The 8,238-nt window shown below is 35.5% G+C and overlaps 1 pseudogene; it reads left to right on the top strand.

The window, feature by feature from the left end:
* The first annotated feature begins 256 nt into the window (after positions 1–256).
* LOC132065544 (protein CLP1 homolog) lies at positions 257–4,571 on the top strand (annotated as a pseudogene).
* Positions 4,572–8,238: the final 3,667 nt, after the last annotated feature.

The raw sequence follows: 8,238 nt of genomic DNA, 5'->3' as shown, positions 1-8,238 counted from the left end.
ATATAATAATATCAATGATTGGACATGCATGATTGGAAACCAAAGTTAATGTAACAGTTTCTTTTCTTCTCTGATTTTTGAAAAAAAAAAGAAGTAAATAACTTTTCTTTCTTTTCCCTGGATGAGATGGTTACATTATTGTATTGCCTCTGATGCATGAGGACTAGCAAATAAATTCTTATATGAAGGAAAGTAAAGGCTAGAAAATTATGTATCCTATACAGTTTTGCTTGAATTTTTGAAATCTTCTTTTAAAATCCTTTATCATGAATGAAATGTTGTGATGTGCTTTGGGAAGATCTGCACATAGTTTGAACCAACAACAGAAGTGGCTGTGCAATGGCTTATGGAGGCACAAATGTTGGTCCACTGCCAGCAACAGGTGGTTCAACTACTTTAGGGCAAATGAAGTTGGACAAAGAGTGTGAGCTCAGGATTGAAACCAGTGCTGAAACACCACTTCGTCTTCGGGGTCCTTAATGGCATGGCTGAAATCTTTGGGACCGAAATTCCTCCTGGGATCTGGCTTACCTTCCCTCCAAGACTCAAATTTGCAGTATGAAATCTAATCTCCATCATCTATGCATTCTTATCTCCACCGTCTATGAAATTTGCTCTATATTACTCACACTCTCACACCCGTGCTCGTGCCACAACACACACACACACTCGTGTATTGATTTTAATGTTGTGATCTCTTTTTTTCTGATGACCTAAATATTAGTTGGACTATGGAGGATCAAACGAATTTCTTTTGGTGAAATACATGTAAAAAAAAATATAGAACGTCTGTTTTCAATTTTATATAGGTAATTCATCAGTGGAAACCATTCACTGCTATCTTAAGTGTTGTTGTTATTGGGATTTTGGGATTATGGTGGGAATATTATTACTACACAGATTAAAGTACCTCTACTCAGAAACTGTTATCATTCAGATTTATGTTCAAGATCATAATGATAAAATGGTAATCAGGCTTGAATTTGATGATTATGATAAAGCTGTTGACAGTGAGACATATTAAAACTGTTTGGTCTGTCTACAAGTAAATGATTATCTGGGACGTAGATCCGTTTGGATGTTAATATCCCAACAAATTGGCGTCTGCTTGAAGAAGACCGGGAATATCACTTTAAGATCCTTTGTTCAGAAATTATGTTACTGCCCAAGTCCATGGAAAAATTGCTTGACCTTATTGATGAAAAAGCGGGAATATCACTTTAAGATATTATTTAGTTCTTGACCTCATCTTTCAAAATTATGCGTCTTCTTCAAGCTCTTTCATCATCCATCTAAATAATAGGTTTTTACTTGGTATGGTGCCACAATTGAGATGGATGGTCTCACTGAAACTGAGTACACAGCGGATGGGGTGTGGATTCCCTCTTTTCTTATCTGTACTTCTGATTTCTGCAGTATTATGTTTGAAAAGGAAAGTTTTCTTTAAATTGAGCTTCTGCTGAATAGATGACTAACAAAAATCTTGAATTCTAGACACCCATGATAAGCTATGTAAATGTGCATGCTGTACTTGAAGAACAGTGAAATAGTGCAAAAGCTTTCCCTAGTGATTCTGATTCTTCTCAGGTATCACAGTTAATTTTCCGTAATGTAATTCAAAGGTTCATCACATCCTGCTTATTCATTTATTCTTCTGATGATAGAGAATCTTGGATAGATTATTCTCATTTGGTTTACAGAATTCAAAGGTGAGGCTTGTGAGCTATATAAAGTAGGTGGCTGGAAGACCTCTCGACTACCAGATCCCGTGCTTCCTCATTTTCTACATTTGTGTATCGTACTATGTTGACTACAAGATTCACATTATGTAGAAGTTTCACTTTGTAGGTAAAGAATTTCCTACCAAAGACGATTCTATTCCCAAGACTCGAACCTGTTGTCTCACAGGAAGAGTTTGCATGTGTGTGAGATAGAGAGACCTGAAATGATGGGAACTATTGATAAAGTGGCCCATTATATTTCCCAAAGCATATGAGAATCAAATTAGTGAATGAGGTAGCTGTCGTATCAAAGGGAAACCCTTTTTCACAAGTTGGGCATTGCATGATCATTTCTGACTTTAGAAGCAAAATCAAACATTTTCTATAATCAAGAAATCCCCGAGGGCTATAAGCCTATAATTCAAAACTTGGTGGATAATGCGCCTACCCCCTCTACTCTAGTCCGCTTTAACACCAGACTTTTGTCTACCACAGAATTCCTGCGACATGCGCCTAACTCACAAATGACGTGTTGAGCCCTGGGGCAGAAACAAAATCAAGCCTTAGATCCGATATAACGAAACATCGAACATGTCTTGATATATTCAGTACATATCCTATTACACTTCAGGTATATTTGACAACTATGGTAAATGTTCCTAGATCTGTATGAGATGCTATGGGTAGTGCCTGACTATTTGGAAAAAGCAACAACCAGCTGCAAAAACAGAGGCTAAGGATCATAGACAGACTTGATGACAACTCCTTTATGTATATTTTGGACTGTTTGGTTAAAAAGAAATCATAGATGTTTGGGAAGACAAAGCACATTTCTTTTTAAAGGTTTAGATGCCCTTAAAAGTTTTGGTGTCAGATGAATGTTGTAAATGATATAGTTATAGTGCTGAATCCTTTCATATTTAATGAAGACTAGTCTAGTGTATTTTGTTTAAAGTCAGTACCATCTTGGTGCAGAAGTTTCTTGTGAGTAAATTTAATAAGAAATATCCAGTTTAGCTCTCGGTCATCAAAAAGAAATATCCAGCTTAGGTTCTCTGTGTTAACATTATCCTTTGCTCCTTATATGCACATTATGCATATTGAAAGCTTCTACTCAAATTTCTGTGTTTCTTTGACGGATCATGAGATTTCTAAACAATTCAGGGCCCCAGGGTTATTGTTGTGGGACCTACGATTCTGGATGCTTCTTAGTTGGGCAGCAAAACAAGGGTGGAACCCTACATTTGTAGATTTGGATATAGATCAAGGATCTATAACTGTACCGGGATGTGTTGCCGCAACTCCAATTGAATTACCTGTTGATCCAGTTGAGGAATTCCTCTTGAGATGCCTCTAGTCTACTTCTTTGGTCATGTAACTGCCAGGTAAAAATCTTTGCACTTGGCAGGATGTTGTTTTGACATTTTGCATCATTTTTTTATTGGAATGGAATTGCATGTGATGCATCATCATCCATGAGAAGTTGTTTTTGCTTCTAGCTTTATCGTTTTCCATAAATATCTGCTTGTAGCATTGTGTTGTACAGGAAGATACCATTTTCCCTTTAACAGTGCCAATGTAGACCATTATAAAGTACTCGTCAAGGAGCTTGCTCAGACTCCAGAGAAACAATTTACTGGAAATGCTGAATCTGGAGGCATGGTAATTAATACAATGGGATGGATAGAAGGTGTTGGTTATGAGGTAATAAAGCTTAAATTAGTGATAGTGATGGTTCTTTACAGTTGTTCTAGTGCTAGGTCAGGTATGATCTGTTACTGACAGTGAAGTCATATTATTGATAAAAAGAATGTGATAGTTATGCTGATCATAGACAAAATTGAGAATGGTGTATTGACACTTGGGCACTTCTACTCATGAAGGAAAAAACAACCCAAGAAACCAGGGAAACTAAGAAAACTAAAGTTGATAACCAACTCCCAAAGATATAGAAAGAATCTTTTCAGTTGGTTCTCTACTTCAAAATTACATCTGCTAAGGCATAAAATTAGGTTAGAACCATGAGGTCTCAGGTTCAAATCTCATCGGGGACGAAACACTAGGTGATTTCTTCCCATTTGTTCAAGCCTTGGTGGACGGATGCCAGTAGTTCGCTTTGTTGACATTAACTGAGCTTGATCACCAATAGCCAGTAATTTATTGTTTGCAAGGCTGTTTTTGACATTATTAATTTCATCTATTGTTTATCATGGGGCTATCTTCTGAGCAGGAGAAACTTTGTAATATGCTAAAACCTGTGTTAAAGAATCGTCCTAACGTGGATGTCGTGAAACTTCAAAACTCTGGAGGTGTCGTATCAAGGAAGGCAAAAGTACGTCAGAAAGCCAAAGGCTACAGAATACGGGTAAGGATTACTCTTGCATATTAGACAAATTTTATGTTTCTCAAATGAGGCTGAAATTAACAGTCTTTGGGTTTTTTCTTCTTCTTATACTAGGAGTACTTTTATGGCCTGTCAAATGACCTCTCACCACATTCTAATGTGGTAAACTCAGTGACATCAATCTACCGAATTGGTGGTCAACCACAGGCTCCACTATCAGCTTTACCAATTGGTGCAGAGACTGCTGCAGATCCTATAAGATTGGTTCTGGTTAATGTCAACCGCGATTTGCTCCATTTAGTTCTTGCGATCTCATATGCCAAAGAACCAGACCAAATTATCTCTAGGTAATGTTAACTACCTTTCTCTATCTGTATTTCTATGCTCAGTAAAATATAGTTCTCTCGTTTCTTTCCGCTTAAAGAGCTTGGTAGTTGCGTTCATTAGAATCTAGTGACAGTAATTTTCTTATCGGTGCCATCAGACTTGGTCATGGATTCACTTATTTCAAACTAGTTCTCGTGAACGTGCGTTGTATTGGGTGTGCGAACAAAGTATCACATTGGTAGCTGAAAAGAAAAATGAGCTACTTATGAGGAGTTGAATACTCTTAATGATGTGAGGCCTTTTGGAGAAAACCGTGCGGGCTTGGCCTAAAGCGGACAATATCACATCATGTTAAGAGTATCTTTGGGCCGTTTAGCCCAACAACTAATATCAGAGCCAATGATTTGGCGGGACGAGTATGAAGATGGCGGAGTGTGGCATGGGGCCCGGCTTAGTGCCTTTGCCCGTCTATGGGCCACGACCTTTACCCCTGTGCATTTTCAAGACGCATTCACGACGCACTTTTGATTCGGTGACCGTAAATACTTTGACGACGTCGGTGGCACGATACGTATGCGTGAATCCTCGACCTGTGGTATGATAATGAGCCATGTGGAACTTAGTTCGGCGGGGGAGATTGTTCGGTGTGCGAACAAAGTACCACGTTGGTGATAAAAGAAAAAGGAGCTACTTATACGGAGCGAATACTATTAACGATGCGAGGCCTTTGGAGAAAAACCGTGCGAGCTTGGCCCAAAGCTAATATCACATCACATCATGTTAAGAGTATCTTTGGGCCGTTTAGCCCAACACGTTGCATCGTTTATCTCCAATCTTTATTCAACATCTCTTCAACCTAGATAAACAATAGTAATGCAAGGGAACTATCAAGTGATACAAGGAGCAAAGAGAAGTAACATCTAAACAAACAAGAGAGATACAACAATGATGTATGGCTAACTCTAAGAAAGCCTTTTACTACGTACCAACTTGTTTATACATGGCAGCGATTAGCGCCTTCAGATTTTTCATTTTTCTCACACCTTGATAATGAAGATGATGATCACCACCGTGGTTGATTATCTCAACCAGATAAGCAATATCAGTTTCTATCAAAAGTAAGACTATGTTATGACACAATTCACAGATAAAGTCCTGAGAAGACTACTATTGTATTTATAGGCCAAGAAGCATGTCTAAAGATTCTGTAGAAATCGGGGCCTATAACAAGAATATTTTTTTTATTGGGGCACGCTAAAGATGGGTCTTAAAATGACTATTGTGCTTCTTGACTGTTACAAAGCACACATACATGCACGTTAAAAGCACTTAATTCCCATTTAGTGCTAGGAAGATAGTGATTACCAAGTTTTTGTACATTGAATCAGCCAAAAGGAAGTAAAGACTATACATGCACATTATAATGACAGTTGGGTTTCTTCCTTTGGCTGTCTTGCTAATCAATAACTTACCGTTTAATATTAAACCGCCCTAAAACTTGCTTGGCACATTTACCAAAAAATTAGGTCATGAGGTGAGGATTCCCAAAGATCATAATGGAGGTGGCCATTTCGATACTGTGTGGGCGCCATAAGGTGAAGCCCACAAAGCATGGGCTTTAGGCCCCATTTTGTACATAAATCCGTTCAAAGCTTTTGTGAAAAGAAAAAAAAGTACTAATGCTTTGGTTCATTATAAAGGAATGAGAACTTGTTAGACCACTGATTCGACCAAAAAAATGCCTTAAATTCAGCTTTTTCCAACGTATAGATAGTGGATGTGACAAGGTAATTATATTTTCTCTTTCACCTTTTTCAATTAAGATTGTGGTAGACTTTTCTACTTCTTTTCTTCATCTTTATAATATACTTTTCTTTCTTCTCTTTCCAAGACAAACTTCACCTTTATTCCTCTAAAATATTTCTTAATTCTTGACAATATTGTGGGTCTTGGAAATAAACAAGAGAAAAGTGTGGCAAAAAATTATTAATCTACTTTTTGGAATATCAAGCAGTGTTGGAAGTATAGGAAGCAACAAATAATTATTTTCTGATCAGGTTCTATTTTTTTCGCCTCTTTAGTATTATTGTTTCATCTAAAGCGTAGTTTTTTGATAATTTTGTTACTTAGCATATATTTTCCTTTTATTTTTTTTATTGAGAATTAATTATGTCTATTAGAAAACGTGAATCCGGTTATTCAATAACTTAAAAAAAAAAAAAAAGTGAGAGAAGACTTGAATTTTTGATACAATCCCAAAAAGGAGCTCTTGAAAAATTTGTAACAAAAATCAAAAAATATAGGAGAATATTCTTTAGATGAATAAGTCACACTAACCTAGTTGAATTTAGATGATAATACCATTCAAGAAGAAGAGGAGGGAACTAGTGAGAAACCTAACATAGATCATCAAGAAAATCAAGAACATAATGAACCAAATAATTGTATTCCTAAAGACTTATATGATCCTCGTTAATGGACTAATATTGATACAAAGTTAAGGGATCTATTAGTAGAAAAGGGACCAATTAGAATTATTGAGAAAAAAAATTCAAATGATAAATTATCAAGACATTTTTCAAATACCATTATTTTCAAAAATTAGCAAATAGGGAAATATATGAAAGAAAATGGTCAGTTTATTCTAAAGACTGGGATAAAGTTTTTTTTTTTTTTTTTGTAAATTATTTAATACAAACTCTAGTATTAGTAACACTAAACTAGCAAGTGAAGGTAGTGGAGATTAGAGAAACCTTAGGTATAAGCTTAAAGCTCATGAAATATCAAACGAGCATATTGTTAATATGGGTGCATGGATTGATTTAGAAATGAGATTGCGCAAAAATAAAACGATTGATAAAGATGTTCAAGATCAAATCAATAGAAAAAGAGAGCACTGGAAAAATGTATTGTCAAGAATTATTGTCGTGATAAAAACTCTTGGAAAATATAATTTGGCATTTAGGGGGGAAAATGAAAAGATACATCAAGAAAACAACGGAATCAACGGAATTTTTTTTAAGTCTAATTGAAATGATTGCAGAATTTGATCCAATTATGCAAGAGCATATCAGACGAATTAAACATGATGAAATTCATAATCATTACCTAGGACATAACATACAAAATGAATTGATAAATTTGTTGGTAAGTGAAATTAAGAATAAAATTATTACAAATTTTATAGAAACAAAGTATTTTTCAATCATACTTAATTGTACGCCAGATACTAGTCATCAAGAACAAATGTCTTTTACAGTGCGGAGTGTGGACATTTCAACAACTCCAATAATGATTACTCAATATTTTTTAGAATTTTTAAAAGTGGATGATACAAGTAGAATAGGTCTTTTTGAAGTTATTATAGATAAGATAAAAAATATTGGACTTGATATTGATAACTTAAGAGGACAAGGATATGATATTGGATGGTGGAACAAATAACCCCAAAAAAAAGGGTATGAACCATGAAATACCCCAAAGGAAAAAAGAGGTACAAAAGTACCTTTACGCATGAAAATCATGCTATTGGATTGTCTTATTTTTTTCTTTCTTCTCTTTCTTCCTTCTTTCGCACTTTTACATACTTTAGCCATAGATTAATCACGTTCGGACTCCAAAACTTGAATATTTTATATAGAACCTATTTATTATTTTTGCGATTAATAAGGTAGGGCTCAACACATCGAGGATACACAAAACTTCGGATTCTCGTTTTAGTGGTTGAAAAGTGCTCGAAGTCCATTTTTGTTTGAAGACTTGTTGTCATTAGCTTTAAGTTATTTATGTTTTAGGGTTTCGTGTTATTTTTATATTAATGCGTAACTTTATTTTACAATTTCAAAA

The sequence above is a fragment of the Lycium ferocissimum genome, chromosome 7, assembly GCF_029784015.1.
Source record: "Lycium ferocissimum isolate CSIRO_LF1 chromosome 7, AGI_CSIRO_Lferr_CH_V1, whole genome shotgun sequence".
NCBI lineage: Eukaryota > Viridiplantae > Streptophyta > Magnoliopsida > Solanales > Solanaceae > Lycium > Lycium ferocissimum.
Note: the sequence above shows the minus strand (reverse complement) of the source record. Positions and strands in the feature narration are given on the sequence as shown.